The sequence below is a fragment of the Schistocerca piceifrons genome, chromosome 10, assembly GCF_021461385.2.
Source record: "Schistocerca piceifrons isolate TAMUIC-IGC-003096 chromosome 10, iqSchPice1.1, whole genome shotgun sequence".
Taxonomy (NCBI): domain Eukaryota; kingdom Metazoa; phylum Arthropoda; class Insecta; order Orthoptera; family Acrididae; genus Schistocerca; species Schistocerca piceifrons.
Window position 1 is genome coordinate 71,917,620 of NC_060147.1, and position 27,079 is coordinate 71,944,698.

Here is a 27,079-nt window from a genome sequence, read left to right on the forward strand (position 1 = left end):
GGCAGTGTCTTAAAACATTTAGAATATTATCCTTTTAATTCCTTAAATGCCCTAATGAATACCCCAGACCTTATGTTTTCTTTACCGGCATTCGGCATAGGGAAGTGGACTGTCAGCATCTGTCCTTTCTACGCGTATAATGCGATTTCCCTTTTAAACGAATCTCCATCAAATTAGAGGTTTTTCTCACTTTGCAAAGTCATTTTTGTGTGTGTGTGAGGTCAATTTTAACATGTTCGAATTTTCCCTCCTGCACTCCTTTTTCCTTCATAAACTCAAAAATAGCAAGATTTAAATCTCAAAATCGTTCCAGGTATGCCGCTTGACTTAACAGTAACTGCAGTAATAGATAAGGTCTCCATGCTCTCTATTCAGTTTCATCGAAAACTGTTGCAACTGTTTGAACATTGAAATAATGTGTGCAATTTATAAATGTTACCATTCATGCCACTTATTTCTTCACACGCTGCATTCCATCACAAGCCATTTGGGAGTCTGTGGCGGTGGGTGCTATCTGCTGCTGGGAAGAACGCGCCCAACAGGAATGCGCTAACTGGTCGGCTGTATATTGTGAAGTACTCTAGAGCAGGGATTCCTAAAGTTTTTCTCACTGCGAGCCACTTTTATTACCTCTCTGTACATTTTACATTATTACAATGGCTGTGGTTTGTATTCCGCCGGTAGTCACGTAGTGGTAATCGCCAGAGTTGATGCAGTTGGATGGAAACACACATCGACATTTATCACCGAGATGACAGGCCTCGAGGCTGGTCATTGAAATCAAGCATTCCGATGGTTTGGAGCTCACTGCAGTCAACCGAATCGGGAACACAGTACTACGTTACTCTACAGGGTGGTTTTTCCACTGTGTACAAACTCCCGTGATTGATCGATGAGACGATACGCACCAGAAATGTCTAATGAACCCATGTCAAGAAATGACCGTTTTTATTCACCCATGCAGTGTCAGAGACTGCGGTCTAATACACACTGTACCATGCAGTCATAGTTACAATATGTGTTGGAAATGGTTTCCATGTGCCTCAATGCATGTGTGTACATGTGTGTAACATGTTCTGTGAAGCAAGTTCACATCGGCCAGGTTGCACCTGAACCGTGTCCAAGGCAGCACGAATACGCTGCTCCAAAGACTCCACATGTGGAATGGACTCTGCAAACACGCTTCTCTTGAGACGGCCCCATTACCAAAAATCGCATGGGTTGAAATCCAGTGAACGAGCAGGCCATGCAACTTTAACCCTTCGGCTGATCCATGGGCCAAGGAAGATGCGATTGAGATGCGTACGGACGTTCACGGTGATGTGCGCTGGGCCACCATCATGTAGCAGCCACATAACCCGTTGAATCATCAATGGCACTCTTCGAGCATTCAGCACCTAGAGACGCAGATAGTTCCTGACCCTTAAGCCACGTGGAAGGAAGACGGGTCCCAAAATACGGACGGCACCGATGCTGATCATTGGCTGTCACCTGTGCTCTTTGAGGAAACCATACATAGAGCAACTGTAGCTGTTTGCTACAGCGCGTATTAGACTGCAGCATCTGGAACAAAGTACGATTGAATAAATGGTCCCTAGCATTTCAACACTGCATTTCCGGACGAAAGTTCTTTAGATCTTATTTGTTTCATATACTCTCATCGATCAAACTCTAGAGTTTTTACACGGTGGAAGAAATCGTCCTGTAGCTTATTTGCTGGAAATGTCTAGCCGTATTTGTGCTGTGATGTCGCATTCGAAACAAGTTAGGATATCATAAAACAGAGAGAGGGTGGTGGGGAAAGGAAAGGGAGGATTGTGTGTGTGTGTGTGTGTGTGTGTGTGTGTGTGTGTGTGTGTGTGTGTGTGTGCGCGGCACATGCTCTCCTTATATACACCCATAAATTCAGGCCAAACAGTTCGTAGAGAAATTACTTTAAGTGCAGCCTGGAATCTGGTAAGCGGGCATAGTTGAACGACAGGAACAAGAAGATGAAGACGGCACCACGCGAGCGGAGAGGGCGGCGATTTAAATAATTTCCGTCGCCGGAGGAGGCGGCGGAGGTGGTTTCGTGCCGCGAGAGCAATTTGCATCCGAAACGACCGGTGAGAGAAGAAGCCAAATCCTCCGAGCAGAGGTCGGCGCGAGGTGAAAGCGCGGGTTAGCGCCCTTCAGAAGGCACACCGGCAACTCAGACGGACGCGTCCCGACGAACAGCCAGGCCGGGGGAAAGAAACTGCCCTCCGCGTTACGCCCTGTTGCGACACAGTGTGTAATGGAAACACGTAAGGAATGTGAGGCTACACGTAACAACCTCGAGTGACAACTTCGCGAGTGTAAATCTCCTACGCGAAGGCGTATTCTGGCGAGGCGACGCAGACACCACTCGTCTCTTGGGCGCGCGTCTACATCCGTACTCCGCAAGCCACCTGATGGTGTGTAGCGGAGGGTACTTCGAGCACCTCTATCGGTTCTCCCTTCTATTCCAGTCTCGTATTGTTCGTCGAAAGAAAGACTGTCGGTAAGCGTCTGTGTGGGCTCTAATCTGATTTTATCCTCATGGTCTCTTTGCGAGATATACGTAGGAGGGAGCAGTGTACTGCTTGACTCCTCGGTGAAGATATGATCTCGAAACTTCACCAAAAGCTTGTATCGAGCTACTGAGCGTCTCTCCTGCAGTGTCTTCCACTGGAGTTTATCATCTCCGTAGCGATTTCGCGATTACTAAATAATCCTGTAACGAAGCGCGCTGCTCTCCGTTGGATCTTCTCTATCTCTTCTATCAACCCTATCTGTTACGGATCCCACACCGGTGAGCAGTATTCAAGCAGCGGGCGAACAAGTGTACTGTAACCTACTTCCTTTGTTTTCGGATAACATTTCCTTAGGATTCTTCCAACGAATCTCAGTCTGACGTCTGCTTTACCGACGATTAATTTTATATGGTCATTCCATTTTAAATCACTCCTAATGCCTACTCCCAGATAATTTATGGAATTAACTGCTCCCAGTTGCTGACCTGCTATATTGTAGCTAAATGATAAAGGATCTTCCTTTCTATGTATACGCAGCACATTATACTTGTCTACAATGAGATTCAATTGCCATTCTCTGCACCATGCGTCAATTGTTGCAGATCCTCCTGCATTTCAGTACCATTTTCCATTGTTACAACCTCTCGATGTACTACAGCATCATCCGCAAAAAGCCTCAGCGAAATTCCTATGTTATCCACTAGGTCATTTACATGTAGTGTGAATAGTAACGGTCCTACGGCACACCTGAAATCACCCATACTTCGGAAGACTTCTCTACGTTGAGAATGACATGCTGTGTTCTGTTGTCTAGGAACTCTTCAATCGAATCATACAATTGGTCTGATAGTCCATATGCTCTTTGTTCATGAAACGACTGAGGGGAACTGTAACGCCTTGCGGAAGTCAAGAAACTCAGCATCTACCTGGGAACCCGTGTCTACGGGCCTCTGAGTCTCGTGGACGAATAGCGCGAGCTGGGTTTCACACAATCCTCCTTTTCGAAACCCATGCTCATTGCTACAGAGTAGATTTCTAGTCTCCAGAAAAGTCATTACACTCGCACATAATACGTGTTCCAAAATTCTACAACTGATCGACATTAGAGATATAGGTCTATAGTTCTACACATCTGTTCGACGTCCCTTCTTGAAAACGGGGATCACACGTGCCCTTTCCCAATCCTTTGAAACACTACGCTCTTCTAGAGAGCTACGGTACACCGCTGCAAGAAGGGGGCAAGTTCTTTCGCGTACTCTGTGTAAAAACAAACTTATCATGTAAGTATCATGCAAGTTTCTTGTCGTAGTGTAAACAACAACATCTACATATTGTTGTTGCTATTCAGTCCGAAGACTGGCTTCACTCAGCTCTATGTGCTACTCTACCTTGGGCAAGTCTCTTCATCTCCAAATAATTACTGCGACATACGTCTTCCTGAATCAGCATACCGTTTTCATCTCTTGGTCTCCCTCTGATTTTTACAGCCCACGCTCCCCTCCAGTGCCAAACTGGTGATCACCGAGCGGGGTGGCGCAGTGGTTAGACACTGGACTCGCATTCGGGGGGACGACGGTTCAATCCCGCGTCCGGCCATCCTGATTTAGGTTTTCCGTGATTTCCATAAATCACTCCAGGCAAATGCCGGGATGGTTCCTCTGAAAGGGCACGACCGACTTCCTTCCCAATCCTTCCCTAATCTGATGAGACCGATGACCACGCTGTCTGGTCTCCTTCCCCAAACCAACCAACCAACCAAACTGGTGATCCCTTGACGTCGCAGAATGTCACCTATCAACCGGTCTCTCCTACTCAAGTTCTGCCACATATTTCTTTGTCTTTCTACTTCTATTTAGTACCTTGTAATTTCTTACGTGTTCTATCCATCTTACCCTCGCTATTCTTCTGTAGCGGAAGATCTCCAAAGCTGCTCTTCTCCACTGCTTATCGGCCATGCTTCATTTCCATACATAGGAACACTCCAACAAATACTTTCATGAGAAACTCCCTAACACTTAAATGTATAATCAATGTTAAATTTTTCTTCTCCTGAAACGCTTCTCTAACGAACTCCAGTCTACGTTTTGTATCCTCTTTTCTTCGGTCATCAGTTCTTCTGCAGCCTAAATAGGAAAACTCAACTACTACTTTAACAGTTTCGTTTCCCAATCTCATTCCCTCAGCGTCACCTAATTAAATAGACTAAATTCCATTATCAGTGTTTTCCTTTTGTTGATGTTAACCGTATATCCTGTTTCAAAGACACTATCCATTCCACTCAACTACTCTTCCTAGTCTTGTGCGGTCTGACAATTACAATATCATAGATAAAAGTGAGAGTTTTTCTCCTCGGATTTTAATTCCCACTACAAATGTTTCTTTGGTTTCATTTTTTCCTTCACTGCTTGCTCAATGTACAGATTGAATAACATCGGGAATGGGCTCCAACCCTGTCTGTCCCTTCAACAACCGCTTCACTTTCAGGCCCTTCAAATCTTGTAACTACCATGTGGTTTCTGTACAAATTGTTAAAGCTTTTCGCTCCCTGCTACCTTCAGAATCTGACGTGTCAACTTCGTCAAAAGCTTTCCTTAGGTCTACATATTTTATAAACGTACACGTACGTACGTTTCCTCGACCTGTCCAGGTATTCCATTCTTCTGTGAAGAATTCTTGTCACTGTTTGGCATCTACGACTTACGAAACTGATAGTGCGCTAATTTTGACATAACTTCGCAATCAAGTGCCTGACAGGATTCACCGAACCACCCTTAAGGCATCTTTCTAGCGTTCCACATTAAGAGGACGTGGGAAAAACTAACAGTTCCGTGCCAGCTCTGATTCGTCTCTTTTTATTATGGTGATCGTTTCTTCCCATGTAGGTGGCCACCAACAAAATATTTTCAGTCACTGTGGAGAAAGTCGGTTATTAAAATTTCATGAGAACATTTGGCCACAACGAAAAACGCCTTTATTTTAATGACTGCCATTCCAATTCGCCTATCATATCCGTGTTACTCTTTCCCTATTTCGCGATGTTACGAAACGAGCACTCCTCCTTTGAACTTTTTCGATGTCGTCCGTTAATCCTATCCGATGCGGGTCCGACACCGCGCAACAGTACTCCAGAAGAGGGCGGACAAGCATAGTGTAAGTAGTCTCCTTAGTAAATCAGTCACAGGTTCCAAGTATTCTGCCATAAATCTTAGTCGTCGTTTGGTTTTCCCCGCAACATTATCTGTGTGATGCTTCCAATGTAAGTTATCTGTAATTCCTAAGTATTAACTCAAATTTTCGGCCTTTACATTTGATTGATTTATTGTGTAACCGAAATTTAGCGGATTCCTTTTAGTATTCATGTGGAGGACTTCACACTTTTCATTAGAGTCAATTGTCACTTTTCGCCTCAGGCATATCTTTTCTGCATCATTCTGCAGTTGGTTTTGGTGTGATGATTGTGTAAGACGATAAACGAAAATGCTCTCACTTACCGTCGTCTGCCAATAATCTGAGGACTACCCAGATTCCTCCTAAATCGTCAACGTAGATCGGAAACAGCAGAGTTCCTTGGGGAACGCGAGGCAGGAAGATGGCGTACGTTTCATCGATCTGTGGAATAAGCGGTTCTTAGTTAGCCTACATTTAACAGTTACTGCCTCTCCCTGCTTCGTACCAATTTATTTTTTGATTTTCGTCTATTGACACAGTAAACATGGGTTTAGAAAACATCGTTCCTGTGAAACTCAAGTAACTCTTTATTCACACGAAGTGTTGAGTGTTATTGACAAGGGATTTCTGATCGATTCCGTATATCTGGATTTCCGGAAGGCTTTTCACACTGTACCACACAAGCGGCTAGTATTGAAATTGCGTGCTTATGGAATATCTTCTCAGTTACGTGACTGGATTTCTGATTTCCTGTCAGAGAGGTCACAGTTCGTAGTTACTGACGGAAAGTCATCGAATAAAACAGAAGTGATTTCTGGCGTTTCCCAAAGTAGTGTTACAGGCCCTTTGCTGTTCCTTATCCATATAAACAGTTTTGGAGACAATCTGAGCAGCCGTCTTCGGTTGTTTGCAGATGACGGTGTCGTTTATCGACTAATAAAATCATCAGAAGATCAAAACAAACTGCAAAACGATTTAGAAAAGATGGCGCGAAAAGTGGCAGTTGACCCTAAATAACGAAAAGTGTGAGGTCATACACATGAGTACTAAAAGGAACTCGTTAAACTTCGCTTACACGATAAATCAATCTAATCTAAAAGCCGTAAATTCAACTAGATACCTAGGTATTACAATTACGAACAACTTAAATTGGAAAGGACACATAGAAAATGTTGTGGGGAAGGCTAACCAAAGGCTGCGTTTTATTGGCAGGACACTTGGAAACTGTAACAGACCCACTAAGGAGACTGCCTACACTACGACGCTTGTCCGTCCTCTTTTAGACTACTGCTGCGCGGTGTGGGATCCTTACCAGATAGGACTGACGGAGTACATCGAGAAAGTTCAAATAAAGGCAGCACGTTTTGTATTATCGCGAAATATGGGAGAGAGTGTCACAGAAATGATACAGGATTTGGACTGGACATCATTAAAAGAAAGGCGTTTTCCGTTGCGACGGAATCTTCTCACGAAATTCCAATCACCAACTTTCTCCTCCGAATGCGAAAATATTTTGTTGACACCGACCTACATAGGGAGGAACGATCACCAAGATAAAATAAGGGAAATCAGAGCTCATACGGAAAGGTACAGGTGTTCATTCTTTCCCCGCACTGTACGAGATTGGAATTATAGAGAATTGTGAAGGTGGTTCGATGAACCCTCTGCCAGGCACTTAAGTGTGATTTGCAGAGTATCTATGTAAATGTAGAACTGATCAGTGGCTGAAAGACATTAAAAATCTTCCGCAATCATGTGGATTAAGTGCCTGGCAATATCTTTAACGGGTTCCACTGCCATTTCGCTCATGAGTTGGTTCCCGTATTGTTATCGTCAGCGGAGTACTTCCCAGCTCCAATAAGGGCGAGCTCATCACAACCTTTTTCAGATACTGCATTGTAGTGAGGGCGAACTCAGATATGGCAGCCAGATGAGCGACAGAGCGTGGAGACATGGTTGTTTTGATTGATAACCAAGCAGTTTGGTCTCTTTCGTCCCCCAAACCAACTAACCTACCATGGTTGTTTGCCCAGACTGATGGTTCACCCATTTCCTAAGCCTGTTTCACTTACTGTTTGTCTGTCTTAATCAGGGACGGTCATGGCGTGCCAAACTTCACGCGGGCCAGGAATGTGGGCAGCGTGCAGCCCGACGCTCGGCCTGCTTCGGCTTCGATCCTTCTCAAAAGCACTAAGTACAGAGACATTTCATTTAGCGCAGCGGTGCGGCGTTTATCGATCAGCGCAACTCTCTTGAGTCCGGCAGAGTCGTGATATCTGTGCTGTTTACTTGTCGCTACTTGTCTGTGCCATGAAGGATATGAACAGGTCCAGTACCTTTTTCAAGGAAAAAGGGCAGTCTATCTTCACAAGCCTTTAAAAACGAATGGTAATGACAGAGAGGGATTAGAATTCCCAATATCTATTACGCAAATTGGATGAAACAATACTACATAAATACAGTACACGAAGACCACGGATTTTGTTGACAATGAAAGAAAAGAAATTACAGCAATCGACAGATGCATTTTTCTGGACGTTAAGTAGTAGTGTGCTAGATCTGGAAGTATCAAATGTAAATAAACGATGAACATCGAAACAGTTTAAGGGAGAACATAATGAGGCCTCGATTGTTGATAGCCCTGTGCTACTGTAAATGCGTTGAGAGGCAACAAGCTTTTTAAAAAAACATAAAAAAGGAGCGAGGAGAGTGAAGAGGGGTGGGACACGGGGCGTAGAGTGGTTTGTAGTGTAGTGGTTGGCAGAGGTGGGGTGTACTGGCGTCCGGGATGATCCGGCTCGCTCCCTGCTCGCATAATGAGTATTAATTGCGGCGAAATTGGGCGCCCGCGGGTGCCTGCGTTGTAATTCCCCGGTTCCGAAGGCCCGGCCGTCAGCCATTCATCAGCGCAGCCTCCGCGCTCCTACAATTACGGCGGCATCTGGTCGGTTGCCCACTCTTCGCCGCGCCTCGGCAGCATGCATATTCAGCGGCTGGCGCGCGCTCGGTCCTCTCCCATGCCTCGCGAGGTCGCTTCTTTTTACTGTCTCTCGCGTGATCTCCTGCCCAAGTCTCGTCTACGCGCCGACGCGTGAGACGAACAACTCAAGACAGTAGACGAGAGTTACTTGCTTCGATATTTTTTATTCCGTCTATTTACCAAGGAACCGAGGAACTCGAGACAATAGATGAGAGGAAAAGTATGTCTTAAGATACTTGTGTTTATACTATTTTTTCTGTGTACAAGTCAGCTTGTGAAAGAGGAAAGGAAGACAACAGACAAAAAGAGAAATATGTTTAAAGCTACTTGCTTCGACATTAATAGTCTAGTTGGCGCATAGTAAACCTTTCTCAAGCACTGAACTATGCACCAAATCACAGACGGCTCCAATCCGAGATGCCATAGCTGGCATAGAGAGGGCTATTTTGAAGCTTCCCAGAGACATTGCAGAAGAGATTGGAAGCGCCACCAGCCTAATTTTAACATTAACTCTACTAATGAAGAGTATCAGCTTAGCAGAAAGGCAGGCTCTGCGACACGTTACAGTGGACTAAGATATTGTCATTTTACCTGCTGACAATGGGAACACTACTGTCCTCTCAGAAGGTGAATACAACAGCGAGATGGATGTGCTATTTTAGGTCCGTGCTTAAGTAGTACATATATGAGGGATCTGAATCAAAAACCGTATTTGTAAGACATTTCATTATATAAAACTAGATTTAGCTTTCCTTTATCCCCCAGTTAAAAATTTATTTATACCAATGAACGAAATTACAATTTTATTTAAGAAATTGAAAATAGAATAACTTTTTTCTTTGTAAGTAAATTCTGAAAAACCTTGTCTATACCAATGACAAATTTTCATTTAAGAACTCAAAGGAACTTTTGAAATAGACATTTCAATTTTTAAAAAGTTAATTCTTTATATAAATAGAAACAAAAAGTGTACTCAAAAGCTGAGCAATTTCAATACTTAGAAAAAGGTTGTCAAATGTAGCTAGATAAGTTCTCTTTGAATTTATTATTTTAATATGAAAGAAATAAAGAGCTAAGAAATGAAAAATGTAAGACAACTTTGATCAGTTTGTGAAAGAAAATGTTCAAAGAAATATTCCAAACTTAATAATGAAAAATTAATTTCAAATCCTGTTGACAGTATTAATGATAATGAATTGAAGAAAGGATCTTTAATAGATCTTGGGTGACTTAGTAATTGAAACAATCTTAACTAAATAAAGAATTACTTAGTCTGATCAGAGGACCTGGTGGTTAATATTAGTTATATTGATGATGACTATCGTTTTCAGAAGCTTCTAGTAGATAAGTTTCAATAAGTGAAACAAAAAACTATCAGAAAAATTTTCCTGCCTAAAATTTTCTATATCATTTTTTTAAACAACCTAAACAAATTAATAGAAAAGCTTCCGCTTCTAAATCAATAGTAATAACTAATGAAATTATTAATGTTTGTCAATAAACCACAAGAACTTTTTGCTCAAATTCAACAAAGTAAGCTTTATATACAGCAAATAATCATGGGAAAGCAGTTAAATATTAGATATTGCATTAGAATTGATAAAACTTTTGAAAAACAAAATATTGCAATTAATGTTTATGCTTATGATAAAAATTGTTATACATCGTCATTATACAAGAAATTAACATAGATACATTGAATGTCTTAATTTGAAAAGAAAATTCTTCTCATTGTTTGATAAAAATGTATCTAGATTAATTAGTTCACAAACAAGATTACAATGGAAAAATTTATCCTTGTGATAAATCTTTAAGATTTAATGAATATGAAGTAAATAGTAAGCAAGCCTGTTAAATGTGCAAAAAAAATACTGAGTTAGAAATGATTAAGAACACCGATTGCAATTTACGCAAATTTCGAATGTCCTAAGAGATTTTAACACTTGTCAACCAGACAAAGCTTATATAAAGATCAAAAAATGTGTTTTTCAGGGTAAGAAACTGTATGTACATTGGTAAAAATAAAGCATGAAATTCATTTAAATGTCTAGGTAACAATTTAGAGGAATTTCTGAAATACATGATCGAAATGTTGCAATGAAAACGATGTGGAGATTAATCTTAATTACGAAAATCCTAAATTTACTCCATGTTATATCTATTGTTTAACAAATTACGATGTTCATTTGTTTATCACAGAATTTTCAGTTGACAAAATGCCAACACCATATGAAGAGATGAACAAAAATATCCATTTCCCTTAGTAGAGCTGTTGATGGATTAAGAAAGATTTTTGGATGTGTATAGTTTTAGAGCTACAACTATTGATAAATTATTTCCTTATCTTACAACAGAACAATTTAGAGGAACAGTAGAATTTTTCAAGGGTGAACAATTAGATTCACTAATTAAAATAAAGTGATCATCCTTACTAATATATGCATTCTGAAGAAAAATTACAACAAACTGAAAGACTAGAACTTGAAAACTAGTTACAAAATAATGCTGTCATATAAATTTAGATGACTATACAAGATGATACAATAAATCTGATGTGTTGATATTGGACGTTTTTGGATAATTTAGACACACACATTAAACCACAAACTTTATCCTACTTAATATCTTTATGCACCACAGTTATCTTGGATTCAGTGTTAGAATTACAAAAATATAATTAGATTTGTTAGACAATTATGCAAAGACTATTTGTTGAATAATGAATTAGAGGTGGAATTTCTCAAGATGTGAAAAGTGGTAAATTCGAAACGTGAAAACATTTTAGGCAGAAAAAGTATCGAATTATATAGCATACTTAGAGATGTAATTTTTACTATTATGCAGAGTCAATTTGTAAAATTTAAAATATTATACAATTTATATTAATTCTGAAATAATACTTTAAACAAATGATGATAAGTATGTTGAAATGTTAGAAGTCGTTTTGTAACTGCCAAAAATATTACATGATTTACAGAAAGAATTACCATTAGGCACCAGAAAGTTTTAGAACAGTATCAACAGTAAATAAAGAAATTTTACCTTATAGAATTCTTAATGTTTAAATCTGTGATAAAATTAACAAAGAATTGTATGATTTTGTCATTTGAACAATCTGACTGGTTGAAAAATACATTGATTTTAATACAGAAATGAGAAAATGCAGCTAAGGAATTTGAGAAAGTACTTTATAAACTAATGAACAACTGAATTTTTGATCAAACGATGAAAAATATAAAAAAATACTCAGAATATTAAAGTAATAGCAAATCCAGGGCACTAGGTGAAATATTACAAAATAAAATTATGAACATACTACTGTACTGTCAGAAATTCTAATAGCAGTTCATATGAATTATAAAGAAAAAATGGAAATATGGTTAAAATATTAATTTATGTTGTATGAAGACAGATTCTTTTATTGGTGACAATAACTGAAGATTTTTCTGAAGATTAAAAATCAATGACAAAGAATCACACAAGTGATAACCCAAAAACATTTATGAAATTTTGCAAGCAAGCAGGAAAGTTTTAGGAAAATGAAAGACAAGAATTCTGGGAAAATTTTGTTAGAATATGGTATAGTTCAGTGACGTACTCTTGTAAAGGAGATCAAGAACATAAAAATCTAATTGAGTGCAAATATCTGCTGTAGGAAATGAAACGAGTTCGATAAAAATTGCTTGAACAATAAAATGAAAATACAGAAAACTGAATTTGACTGGACCTCATAAGAATGAATTATATACAACAAACAGTAATAAATTTAAGTTCAGACAATAATAAACATATTACAAGATGGAATAAATTCTTTACATATGGCCATTATAGAATTAAAGAATTAATGTGTGAGTAATTAAATTCACTTATATGTTTTTCATACTTCTGTATGACATGACAATATTTTGTGTGTCTATATTTTTACCATCAAATATTTCACTGAACCATTCAGGTTTCTGGTAATACTTTCACATTTTTGATAATATAAAGATTTTTTGACATGTATGAATATTTATAGGAATTTTTAACTTTTATGCAAAGTTCACAAGTTACGTTTTTTATTCCACTTACTGGTAAGTTGTTTTGTGTGTTCTGTTGTGTATGCTGTATTCTTTTTGTTTCTTTTTTATCCAGTCTATACAACCCATTTTGAATGTGTATTCTTGGTTGTAGTTTTTAATTCTGCATGAATTTCTTTTTACTTGCTTCCACAATAGACTTACCAGTTGCCATTTATAAAGGAAAAAAATTATTATTATCAGAATTTACTGTTCTCAATCAGTTTGAGTAATTACTGATGACAAAATAATGCAAGGTTTAAAAGCAAAAGGAATTGAAATGATCTTGAATATAAAAGAACTACAAAGAGAATCTCTGATCCGAAAAAAGAAAAACACAAACCAATGTTTGAAAAAAGATGAATAAAATGGTGGTATCTATAACTATTTATCCTCATACTTATTGTTAGAGCACCCTGTTTATACTCTGTAATTATCGAATCCCAAACCCCTTTCACAGGGAACATTCAGGATTGGGTTAATGGACACAGTGAATGCAAAATAAGAAAAGAAATTATTGACTCTTACTGAAACCAAACAAATGATTTAAAATATCTAAATAGAATGAAGGAAAATTTTAGAGAAAGGTCAGATTAAACATAATGAAAATTTTACATGAAAAATGGACAAATAACTAATTTATTGCCACATGCTAATGCTTATTTATTTTAAAATTAAATCATTATAACTAAGACTAATCGAGTAATCAAACAATGAAAAAAATTCAAAATAAATAAAGGGCATAGACATCCAGAATATGAAGAATTTGTTACCAAAGTCAATAATTTATTCCAAAGAGTGAAAGAAATGTTCAAAATATTAGAATATCTTGCACAACAAACAATATTGAGTAATTATTTATGAGAACCATTGGATGATTATACAATTAATATTGTGAGTGTTTCTAATAAACAAAGTTCCAATTGCTTCTTCCATATTATGAATTAATACAATATTCTTAACTATTTTTGTATTCATCTAACTACCAAAACCATCTGTTGCAGTTTCAAATTTAATATTCTCTAACAGTATTGACATAGGGTCAATGTCATTAACTTTCATTTTAATGAAAAATTACATAATCTTCTTTCATATATTGATGAGTGTAATGAATATTAAAATACCAAACATGTTTAAATTGTAAATAATCAACTCCATTTTTATAAAATAAAGTTTTATAAGAATTTAAATTGTCTAGAAACTTTTCAATATCTTCATAAGCATACCCTGCTCTTAACGTTCAGATATTTTTTGTCATTATGTATGTTCCCAGTCAACTTTACCTTGAAATTATATTATATATTCTTCATATAAATTTTGATATAATAGCTGAATTATTGTATTTTGAGAGTCACAAACTTCAGATAATTTTCCTTCACAGGAGACTGAAATCCAGTCAAATTTATCTTTGCATTCTGTCATGGAATCTTGTGACAGTGACTTTTTGAAACTTTGGAATTTTTAAGTACTCTAATTTTCAGATTATTCATAATATATGGTTCAAATGGCTCATAGCACTATGGGACTTAACATCTGAGGTTATCAGTCCCCTAGAACTTAGAACTACTTAAACCTAACTAACCTAATGACATCACACAGATCCATGTCTGAGATAGGATTCGAACCAGTGACCATAGCAGTCACGCGGTTCCAGACTGCAGCACCTAGAACCACTCGGCCACTCTGACCAGCTCATAATATATGACCCATTGTAAATACAATGAATGACTTTCTACTCAAAAAAATTCAGGAATTTATTTCAATTTCTGACAATGTTTTGTTAAATATAGTTGATATAGTTTCTCACAACAAATTTCCAAAATTAAAGTTAATGTAATAAGTTCTTTTTTATGTCAGAATAGCCATTAGTTCCTAGTTGTTTTGGTCTCAAATTTGGATTCTCCATTACAAATTAAGGAACTTTAAAAAAATTATTACTAACCAAACCACTGCATGAATAATCTTATTCGAATCATTCAACATTTCCGTTTTTCAACAAAATAAAAGTTCTTATGGTTATTCTTTGTCTCTAAAATTTCCTTTTATATCTGTGGAATTCTCAATTTCGAAAATTCCTTCTAATTTAATTATTCTTGATCACCTATTTTGTATTTAGCATTACTTGATAAGTTTGCTACATTAACAGTTTTCAGTAAGTTTTCAGTAAGTTTTTTTACATTTTCTTTAATGTCTTTTGGATTTGATTTCTAATGTTTTGAGTTATATTCATCAACAAAAGTTATGACTAAGTCAAGTTACTTGTAATTTCCCATTGAGTCTAAACTTTCTCAAAGTTTTTTTAATATTCTGTTAAGTGTTTCAACAGACTATAGAGAAAAAATTTAATATTGAATATAATATTTTCATTAATTCTTGGAAATTGTTGTAAAATTTTTTACTATTTGTAAATTTTTAAGTTTCTGGACTGGATTATTTTTTCAAAATCACATTTTTTTTTACCAGTTGTCTTTAACAGGAGAAAGGCCATATAAATTTGGAAAACAATTACATTAAATAGTTTTTAAAAAATCTGATCAAATTACCTAAATCCATTTCAACTGAAGTATCTTGCCATAAAGCATCGATACCAAGAGGATTACACAAACCATAGACACAAAATTTTAAAAGAGGAAATGTAATTGATAAATACTTCACAAATGGAAGTTCAAAATCATTAGTTTTTAAAGATGTTCATATTTTCATTCACCTGCAGCCAAAAATGCTAATTGAGTAATTTGTTTATCATATTCTATATCTTTAAGTTTACTTAATCACTGAAGTATGTTGATAAATCTGTTTGGAAATAATCTGAAAAGGTTTTTCTTAATTTGTTTTTATAGTAAGTTGATCAATTAGTTTTTCTAAATTGATTGCTTTTTCTATTAAAATCCATTTTAATAACTATTATTCAACTGCATTAAAGGTTTTGTAACAAGGTTTGGTAATTTGTTTTCTAAGCACTCTTAGGTATCTGCATCATGGCCACTTATCCGATCTCTTAAATCCACCAGTTTTCTATCTTTAAAACTAATATAGGTTTTTAGGTCTATAAATGTTATCTACTTAATTTTGAAAGTAACTGGTTAGGCCATTTAGTTTTAGATATTATATTTATACAATATTAATTTATGTACCATAGGAAAAGGTTTTTATGAACCCCAACTATTTTCATCAACATTAATTCCATTCCTAATTTTCGTTTTCCATACACTGCACCTTAACAGCAGTTGCAGCTAATTTTTCAATGACTGAATCATGCATTCTTTATTTTTAACTTCTTTATATACTTCATTTTTTCTTTTTACGTGTTTATGATGTCTCCAGGCAATTGTTTCTGCAAGGTTTGGCTAATGGATTTATTCCTTAACCTTCTGTAGATAATTTTCTTTTAATTTTGTCCCACCTCCACTTTAACTATAACTGGGAAGACACATTTTGAATGGTAATTTGCTGAAGTGTTTACTAAACTTTTTCCATATTTTGCCCTTTCCAAAAATGTATTAAATTATTAAAAATGTAATAAAAATTGGAGTTCCATTTCAATTATTAACCATAAAATCACTAAGTTTATTAGCATCTGTTTTCCCAACTTTTCATTATGATAATTTTTATTTTTTGACAATTCTCCTACATGGATTGTAAAACTATCGATTAAATCTGTAACATGATTCATCCAAATATATTCAGTTGATTTTGATGGAAGTTCTTAACTAAACCTTTAACCTAGTTTGGAAACAAATCATGAATATTTCCTTCTGAAAAACTATGAATGTTGTCTCTAATCATTGGTTTCATCAAATTTTTATCTATTTCCTTTACTCAGTTTTATTTTATTAGTATTACTTTCATTAAATACAGCATTTCAATAATAAGCTTATGGCATAATATTGTAAATAAATTGAATCGAATTCATCACTATATCATCTGTATTAATTTGTTTAGTTAACAGTTTCATTCCTCCACCAGTACTTTCATTTTTCACCAATTTTTTTATTTATCACCTATGAATTCATTGGCTATTTATCAATATTTTTGATAGTACCAGTACATCTTAAAATGATCTTCACTATGATTAATTCAAATTTTCTTTCACTTATATTTACTTTAATATCTTTGTCGTATTTTCTTTCTTTTCATAATTCTAGGAAATTATTTCCACTTCACTTAATGTGTAATCTCTTTTCACTATCAAATCTTAGTTGTTGGAATATCATTAAATTACTTTAAATGTTTATGAGGAACAATTTGTTTTCAGTTTCTCTACTTTCTTCAATAGCTTTCAAAATGTTTTCACCCTATCCTATTTCTTATTGGACTTTTTCAATCATGTTGATAACTGGTTAACTTTTTAAGTTTTCCATATTCTGTTCATTGTTTTTTTCCATTTTTTGCGTTATTTGAATTGTTCTTTTACTTTTCTGCTTCATGTAGCTTTAGGTTCCTCTCCATTTTAAAAAGTCTTTAAGGATAAAAACAATCATTTTCATTGAATGTTCTTCTGGTACATTCAATGCTTAAAATTTTTTTATCTTTTCTCCATAGTCCCAATGATACTTACTTGCCGCCATGTCATCCTCAGCTCAAAGGCATCAGTTGATGTGAATATGAAGGGAATGTGGTCAGCACACCGCTCTTCCTGCTGAATGTCAGTTTACACATCTGGAGCTGCTACTTCTCTGTGAAGTAGCTCCTCAGTTTGCCTCCCAAGGGCTGAGTGCACCCCACTTGCCAACAGCACTTGGCAGTCCAGATGGTCGCCCATCCAAGCGCCAAAGAAACCCAACAGTGCTTAACTTCGGTGATGTGACGGGAATTAGTCTTACCACTGCAGCAAGGCCACTGGCCTTTTAGCACATTTACCACAATTTTTCTGGTCGTATCTAGCGTAATAAAACGAGATTCATCTTTATCCCAATATTTACCACATATTTCTTTAAAGATTGTAATGTATGTTTGAATTTTTAAATGGAAATTTCAATCGTTGGTATAGTTACTTAAGGTTCTTCAAAACCTATTTGTAGAGAAGGTATCAGTTTTTATCATCTTAAAATAAATGATAATTTCGTGGGCATAGACAAATTTTTAGGTTAGAAAATACTGCAAAACTAAAATTTTTGTTTATATAAGGGAATTTTTTTAAAAAAATATGCTTTTTGGTTCAGAAATCTGATACATACACTACTATCCGGCCGTGAAGATCAAGAAAAAACCATTAGACCTTCTCAACTACAGTTCTATTTCTTCCAAAACCGTTAATAGCTTAGACCAACACGCTACAGTTCCGAAAGACTGTACAGCCTACCTAAGGTAAATCAGAGTGAGTCTCCTCTTCAACAAATATTGAGCAACATTGGAGCTCCTACCTATTTTCTGGCGAAACTTCTTACTGCACTGTTGGCACCTCAGACAAGTTCAGAGGGTTCAAAGGGGACCTGAAGATGCTTAAGCTACAACCGTCGGATCTTATTGTTAGCTTTGACGTTGTGTCCATTCACGAAAGTACAAGTACCTGTGCAGGACTCAAAGCTTATCAGTAGGTAGTTTGGGAAACTCATTCTAGCATTTTTTAAACATGTGCTTATCTCAACCTCTGGTATTCAGTAACCAATATTTGTAGCAAGTTGGCAGTTTCGCCATGGGAAATCCTCCGTCTACCAGTGTGGGAACTACTTTATGGCAGACTGAGGACAATGCAGTGTACTCTGAAAGTCTCAAACCTTTGTGCTTCTGGAGGTATGTAGACACTAAATCTTTAATGTGGCCCCTACGAAAGAGACATTACCTGTTTTTCTCCAGCATGTGAAGTCCCTCCATTCGAATATACAGTTCACGATGGAAATGGGAAAAGAATGCATGTTACATTCTAGCGTGTCAGACGCAAGGGAAGCCGATAGTACACAGAGATAGTGTGTCGGAAACTAACTCATACAGAGCTATATTTGCATGCCACAAGTTATCACCCTGCACAGCACAGTAGTATCTTACCCTCTATGGTGCAGAGAGCAAGTGTGGATGCCCACAGTATACCTAGTGAGATGTAACGCCTTAGAACGGTATTTCAATGGAATAGCTATTCCGATGAGCAGATGCGCTATCCAATCTGTTGTAAGCGAATTCAAAGTAGGAATGTAAATGAAGATGCGGAGGTGCCAACTGCAACGGCGTTCTTGTCCTACTTTCGCGGTATGTCTTCAAGAATAGGAGTTCTCAAATGACATGTCATCAAATGTGTTTTTGGTCACCAGCAGTATAGAGGTCTTAGGAAACGTGGCGTATGGAAGACCCCATGCCAATATACCAGTGTGGTAAATCATTTTGGGCAGACATGCCGAACAGTACAAGAAAGATGCGTCGATCACCGTCATATACGCCTGGGACAATCTGATAAACCAGCGGTGGCGAAGTGTTGCCTGGACAGGAGGCATCGCATTTTTTCGCGGAAAGACTGAAAATGAGCCGATACGTTTCCCTACGGCGGACCGTCTGAACAGGGATGCAAGGTTTCAATTAAGCGCCACCTGCGATCTAGCACTGGACGCCATTAAATCGAAGCAGGGAAAACAACTTCCAACTGATGAGTCGACGCAACGCACCGCTGAGTTTTAATTCAGCTTTTAACCACAGGAGCGTCGGGCAGCACAGTTATTGCCCGCACAGCATACGCAGTAGGCCTTCCTACGCACCCAGTAGGGAGCACCAGGGGCCGTCTTCCTCAAATCGCAAGCGCCTTCCCGCGCAATCATATTGCCTGCTCCCAGCCCGACAAATTTCGACGCTGCCCCGCCATCAGTGGCGTCTTGCAGCACTGAGAGCAGCAACTAGCGTCATCTGAAGATGTCTAGCAGTTGCATCTATCAAATGTTGTGGGATTTACACATTACGATCCAGCGGCAAACCAGAGAAGAGCATTTGCAACAGATGCATCGGGTAAGTCTGAGAAGTCACGTTTAAAGCTGTTTGTTTCTAAATTATGTTTTCGTCCACACATCGACGTGCGAAGTGGGAAACTCTCGACAACAGATGAGAAATATGTTTAGAGCTACTTCCTTTCGTACTATATTTTTCACACGACCATGGTATGGAATGGTGGCTCTTCATGAATTTGGTTAGTGAAGTGACCTCGCATGTGCCAGGCTCTGCCAAGTGAAATACTGCCATCTCAAAGCCCAATCGTTGTACAGGAAATCTTTCAACTATCCTACACACATCGCCAATGTGGATAAGGCCTGACCAGAGACAGTATGGACACTTCCTGACAAAGTGAAGCACCCAGAAGGGGATTTGGAAATGAAGTCCAACTCCATGAGACCCTGCATCTGATGTTAATTGATTGCAAAATCGAGTGAAATTTCTTAAGTTCTTGGCAGGATGAGCCCACATCAGTACCTGGATTATGTACTCACTCTATTGGGCAGTGTCTCAAAGTTATAGTATCGCCTCCTGAGGGAAGCTGGTCCTTGATAGCCTGCATACTGCAGTGGCACGGAGTCGTCCGAGCTCTTCCCGCACCTGTTCTGTCAGGGACAGACCTGGGGAGCTTGCAAGCTACTACAGTATCTCAACATCGGACAGTTCATAGAGACATGTCTTGTGTGCATGAGCATTGTCCAGTTGAAAAATGGCACCAGAATACTGTCGCTTGAGAGGAGATTTGTGTAACGTCCCGTCGACAACGAGGTCATTAGAGACCGAGCACAAGCTCTGATTATTGAAGGATTGGGGAGGAAATCGGCCGTGCCCTTTCGAATGAACCATTCCGACACTTGTGTGAAACAATTTAGGGAAATCACTGAAAACCTGATTAGAATGGCCGGAAATAACTGGAATTTACTTTCACTGTATGAAGGAATCATATTACTTTGAGCTTTCATCACATCCAGTCTCTCTTTGGGTGTATGAAGCGAGTATATACGGCACGGAAGAAGTCCGATTGCACTGGGGGAGGGGAGGGGGTGACTGTGTGAAGGAATAACAAGATTTCCGATGTGAAGAAATATTACACCAGTTTCGTTAGAAACTAGCTTTAAGGAAACTAGTGTATTATTTCCTAATATCGGCAGTCTTTCCGAAAAATTGCTGAAAATTGTTGACGAACATCTAAATGACAAGACTGGTTTTTGCGGCAGGTGGAGACGTGTGAGGGAAAATGCTGAAGTCCAGCGCTACCAACAAACTGCAACGTTTAGCTTCACTACGCAATTTTACTGCATCAGCGTTTAAAAAATTTTACTTAGGTAACTAATGGCTAAGAAAATAAGGCATGAGGTGTCACATGGAATGAAATATTGCGTGACACTGCACCATGACCGCGGTTGTTAAGTAACAACACGAGTCAAACAAAAATTATTGTAATGCAAGCTTTTCATCAGGACAAAAGTCCCGTTATGAAGTCTCAAATTTTCAAATTAAGGCTTTTCTTTCAATCCTTGCTTGAAAGGGGATAGGAAATTTGTGGTAAGGACTCACTGACAAACTGCATATATTGAGAGACGTATGCAAATTACGAAGTGAATGGGGGGGGGGGGGGGGGGGACGAAGTAGAGGGTAGAGCACCACTTATGAAGCATTATGCTAAGGGGAGTGGCCTTACTTAAAAATCTCGCTATACGAACAAATGTAGTAGGGGGGGGGGGTGTTATAATCAGTAAAATAGTAAATGCACCCTAGCCAGTCTATGTGCTTGGAAATCAAGATGTCATAGGTAGAATACAAACACGTTAAAAATAAAGGGCGGGGGGGGATGTGTGAGATGGTACGTTACTAAAATGTTTAACAGCAACGAACAGTGGATGGTAAGTACAATGAAAAATAAGATGTTCATTCTGAACATGAAATGTTGAGGAAAACAGACACTACGCAGAGGCCAGCACCGAGTGGTCAAGTGTGGGCTTAAAGCCTTCCAGGAGGTGTTTACTTGCAAGCTGAAGTAGTGCTTTTAAAATTTAGCCATCGTTTTTCCTGTGTGTGAAAATTCCAAGCACCGTCAATAAATCTGGACTACAACTTTTCACTTCTGTTTGTAGGATTACGGTATCCTTAATACATGTTTTGCTAAGGAGGTGCTCTGTATATTACTACATTTCTGTCCCGATAGATGATCTTTATATCTCAACTTTGTTGTTGTACCAGGTTGTCCATTATAGAAACTGGAACAATTATTGTAGATCTTTGCAATTCCAGAATTTAAAACCAAATCTTCAGCATTTTTTGATAATAGGCACAAGAAATTTGTCATCAATAGGAATGTTAACTTGTTTATATTTATTCATCAAAAGGCCTTTAACCGTATGTAACACACCGCCTAGAAACGGAACGGAAATGAATTTGTTACTGTCTTCTTTCTTGGAAGCGGATCTGTTACCTTCTACAGTTGAAAATTTTTGGTAGTTTTGCTGCTGGCGATAATTATTTGGTTTGAGATTTTCCATTACGCAAAGGGGTTCTCCGATATAAGATATCGGGAAATTTGTAAATCTGTTACATAGTATTTTTATCGCTCTTTCAGCATGTCCCTCGGGTGTTTGGCTCATTTATGCCTTTTTCCTGTACACGATGTTGCTCGTTGTCAACTGTACATTTTGGATCCAGGTGATCACAGGCCGTCTTTCCCTATTCCAGGATCTCTTCTGTATTCTGGCTTCTTCCATTCTTCTCACATGCTCGTATCACTAAATTCCTTCTGTCCGTAACGTCATGGATTGTCTTATTTCCCTTCTCTTTATTATTTCGTCGTTTGTTATTTTATCTTTTCTAGGAATTCGTGTAGAACAAGAGTCCAATTCTAGTGCTTGCAATTTGATTCAGATTGGTAGTCCATGTCTAGTCCTTGTCGAACTATGCATTTGAGTATCTATTTATGTGATTCTTTTGGTTCTGTTTGATATTTCTGCTCTATAAGGAGTGAGAATGTGGGTTTCGCGGGAGGCGTGCCAGAGATAAATCCCTGCAGTCGCGCTATCCTCTGTGTCCTCGGTAAGTCATGTAAGTTTATTTGAAAACACCATATTATATTCAAGCGCCCATCCAAGTGTGTTTTACGAGACCATCTCTGAAGACACGTCTATACATTTTAGATGTGTTGACATGGGGGCACACTTGCAATAAATCCTTTGTTGTTCTAAATTTCTGTGGAAGCATTACCAATTCCCACCTAATATGCGTTGTTTTGATATATATAATCTAAACCCTAGAGGGGCGAGTCCTTCCTGCACTTTGCGATTTTTTTTTTAAATTTGAGCAGGTTCACATCGCAAGTAAAGCTCTCACTTAAAAATCATGAGTGATTTTTCAAGTTACGGTCACGGTCTATTACCGGTTGTCTTGATCCATCAAGTTCTCGTTTCAGAAATGCAATTCCAGCTGAGAATGAACAGTGAGACTAGTAACTAAAAATTGTGCTAGTTGTTTCACAGTTTTTATAATAGGCTTTTAGGGGCAGCAGAGGGTAATTACTTGACGAAAGTCGGGTAAGTAACCCATGCCTGGAAATATATCGTTTGCATGCAAAATAATTTTGCAGGTCGGACCTGTTTCGTATCTCCCGCTTCACGGTACGCACACTATTTTTTTACATGGCTACCAGTTTCGGTGATTCAGTGCCACCTCTTCAGGCTTAACTGACTGAGGGAGTTAGCTCCCATCGTATATACGATTCCATTAGTGGCCAACGTATATGAACTTTTCTGTAGACTAAAAGCGATGTGTATCATGTATAGTTGAGAGGGAACATCGGAACAGTCTACTGAAACCGGTTCATAGATGTTGGCCACTGCTGGAGTTGTGTATACCATTCGAGTTAACCCCCTTAGCATCAGTTAATGCCTGAAGATTTTTTACTTCATCACCGAAGTTGGTAGCCATACGATAGCCGAAGGACGGTGCAGGTGTTCTATTTTATTATGGTAGTGAACGGCCGAAGTCCCTCAAACTTCGAGCCAGAGGGACGTGCGAAGAAATGTTTCGAGTTCTTGTCTTTGGTTTACTTCCTCGCGACTAAACATCCTGTCTGAAGTCTAAATAATTGTAGCGGCGCCCTCTGCTGTGTGAGTGTCGCGAAGCGGGAGTTTGAAAGTTGTGCGCTGCTTAAGTTTTATATTCAGACGTTCCGGAGTTTGGTTCTTGGTTTAAGGCATCTAGTAAGTACCTTCTAATCAATTAATAGTAATTGTGAGTTACGTACTTAGGCGAATTATGAGAAGTGGATAAAATATTTTCTAGTTACTCCATAAATATCTAGTCCAACAAATTACCAGCAACAAAACACAAAAGATAATTTCTTTCTAGCTATCGATTGGGTTATTTCGTGAAAATTACTACTACCATAAACTTAGATCACGCTGTTTAGTATTTCACAATTATCCAATGAAAAATTCTAATTTTCAGCCTTCATTTCGCGCAAAGACTCGTTTCGTACGATAAATGTTAACTGTGTTTTATACGTTGACATTTTTATGTAAATGTCATTTTAAATGCATAAATATCTTAGCTGCATAGGCATTATGTTTATGCCCGTACGGAAGGAAACTGGCTGAAACCGGAGAATTCTACAGCGTTCATATAAGGGCACAGGGTGCGTAATACAAAATCATTGCCGACGACAGCTGTTGAATATTTAATCAAGCCTGTTCCCATCACCTCGCAAATCTCCCCAACCAACCTATTGTCTTCCAGGAATTTTACATATTTTTGCAGTGAAGTACTCCAGCTGTCGGAATCAATATTTTTAACGAAGATGTCATTTTGAAAACTAAGCATACTAAATGTCACCTTGTACAGAAACAAACATGTACACCTACCCAACATGAATGAGAACGTACATTGAACATTAACGACACCGAGATTTATACGCGAAGAAAGGACGCACACACGCACAAAACAATAAATAGAACTTCGAGGAGAGAACAGGGATACTGACTTGCTAATATAAAGAAACACTTAGCAGAAACTGTGTTAAACACTGATCACTAAAATGTATTTTCACTGTATCGATGCCTATAAATGGTAAACAACCACTCAAGACTGCTCGTGTATACAAAGGTATGCTACTTTGAAAGTAGCACACACTTTCCCTTTTCATATATTATATTGTCATATTGTTCTATTGTTCTATTTTATTTATCAGTCACTTTCAGAGAAATATTTTCCACCTCATTGCTTATGTATTAAGTAAACTACCTGTTAACTATATTTTTCTTACCTATTTACTAATTGAGGGCTCGTTCCTTTGTTTAGTTACTTACGTTGCTTGTATGCTCCGAAACACGTGGAGTACATGCATAGTTATTTTGAGATATGACTAAGAAGAACCGATTTCATTGTAATTTGTAACGTTTTTAGTTTGAAAAATTAATACATTTGTTGTTTAAGTTGTCTTAGCTGTCAATTAAGCAAAATTTAGTTCTTCCATTCTGAAATTTTCTTTAGCTGATGCACAGGGCGAATCAGATAAAAGTTTCACCGTAAATATTGCGGAAATGGTAAGTGCTGTTGATGCGCGTTTCTCAAAGGATGGATTGGTAGTGAGGAACTTGTTAGCGAACAGATTGTTGTAGTTAGTAAGTCCATTTTGTGCAAATACTTTGAAAAAGAACAATGCCTATTGACATTGATAGACAAAGTATCGTAAATTAGAATGTCTCTGCTGTTTCCTGCAGGATTATAGTAGAAGTAGTTTACGAGACAAAGTATTTTGAAATGTTTTCTCACTGACACTCGATTGTGCTATTAAACCTGTGTAGTTTCTAGATACGACGTTATGTCTGCTTAACGTGGGCTTTTGTGTTCCTCGGGTGCACTCCAAGCAGAAGACCGTTAATGGACGACGAGATTTAGCAATGAAGAAAAATCCGGCATGATCGTGAGGTATGGAGACCATACGAAGAGTTACGTTCTTGTACGGTGTACGGGGCAGGGTATCCCAATACACGAACCATCACGGCAGTTACCTATCAAATTCATCAGCCAGTTAAGTGAAGTTTGTAGTCTATATACCTTCCGTTCATATCACATCTCTCCACGAAGGATGAGAATTGTTCTAACTTCCGCACATGGCTATTGAGACAATATACTGCTGATGGATCGTGTATCTTGTTCAGTGATGAAGTTACATTTACCTATGACGGCCAGGTAAATCGCTGAAACATGCACTATTGGTCTGTTTACGATCTCCGTTGGCTTCATCGGGTGGAACGTCCGCGTCCACCAACGGTGTGGGGGTGGTGTGCTATCAGCTCATAGGCCCACTTTCCATTGAAGACACTTTACTAACAAGAATCGCAGCCTTCTAACATGCTATCTTCCACGGATGCTAGAAGACAAGAAGGAACCTGTGGTACAATCATGAGGGCTGTCCAGCCCGCAGTGCAGTTAGTACTATAGCATGTATTTGCAAGTTTTCCCGAATCGTTGGATTGGAAGTCGGACCTGTGTGTTCGCCGGACCGTTTCCCGGATTTGACACCAGATTGTTCTGAAAGACGATGCCTAAGAAATACCAACTACAGTCGATATCCAACGACGTATTACTGCAACCTGTTCGGACGTCTCGGCTGAAATGCTGCTAAGTGTGCAACAGTCGTTCCTTACCGGACTAAGCTTGTATTGATGCTGCCGGTTGTCATTTTTGAACACAACCTGTTAAGGTCAGTTGTCTGGTTACTGGTCAAAAGCAAATAACTGGAGTACGCACTTGGGTTGTTTTCAGCGTTAGCTACCATATATATTGTAGAAGTGTCGGTGTAGAAACTTTTCAAACTGCGGTATCTCAAACGACTCTAGAATCGTTCAACAAACCGAATGATAATCTAGTTTACTCTAATTTCGTTTATTTAGTGTAAACGGACATTGTTCTTTAAGTAATATTACCATCTGTTTACTGGCTAACAGTGCGAGCCTGTGGCTATTAATCCATTCTGTGAAAACGGCACATAAATAGCACTATTTCCGCAGTACCTGCGGTGGAAATTTTACGTAATTCACACTGTATTTGAGGTTCGTCAGCTTTTCCGAGAGTAACGTTTATATCCATTTGAAATCCAAGTGTATTAGATGTGAAGTACTTTTCAGTCATCGCATGAGAAAGCATAATTTCTTCTCGCGCATACTCCCCAGTAGAGGGAACATTTTTCGCATGTTCCGATATTTCACCCATGGCTCACGTGATTTATCAGAACGTAAGAAGCCATGTTTCGCACAGTTTTTCGCATGTGGTAGGGGCATGTATGCCGTTTGCGTGAGGACTGATGGCCTCAGGAGATGCAATGACGTGAAGTGGACGACGAAAGATAACATGGGAAAGAGGACCAGAAGAGCTACACTGTGTGATTGAAAATATCCCGACAC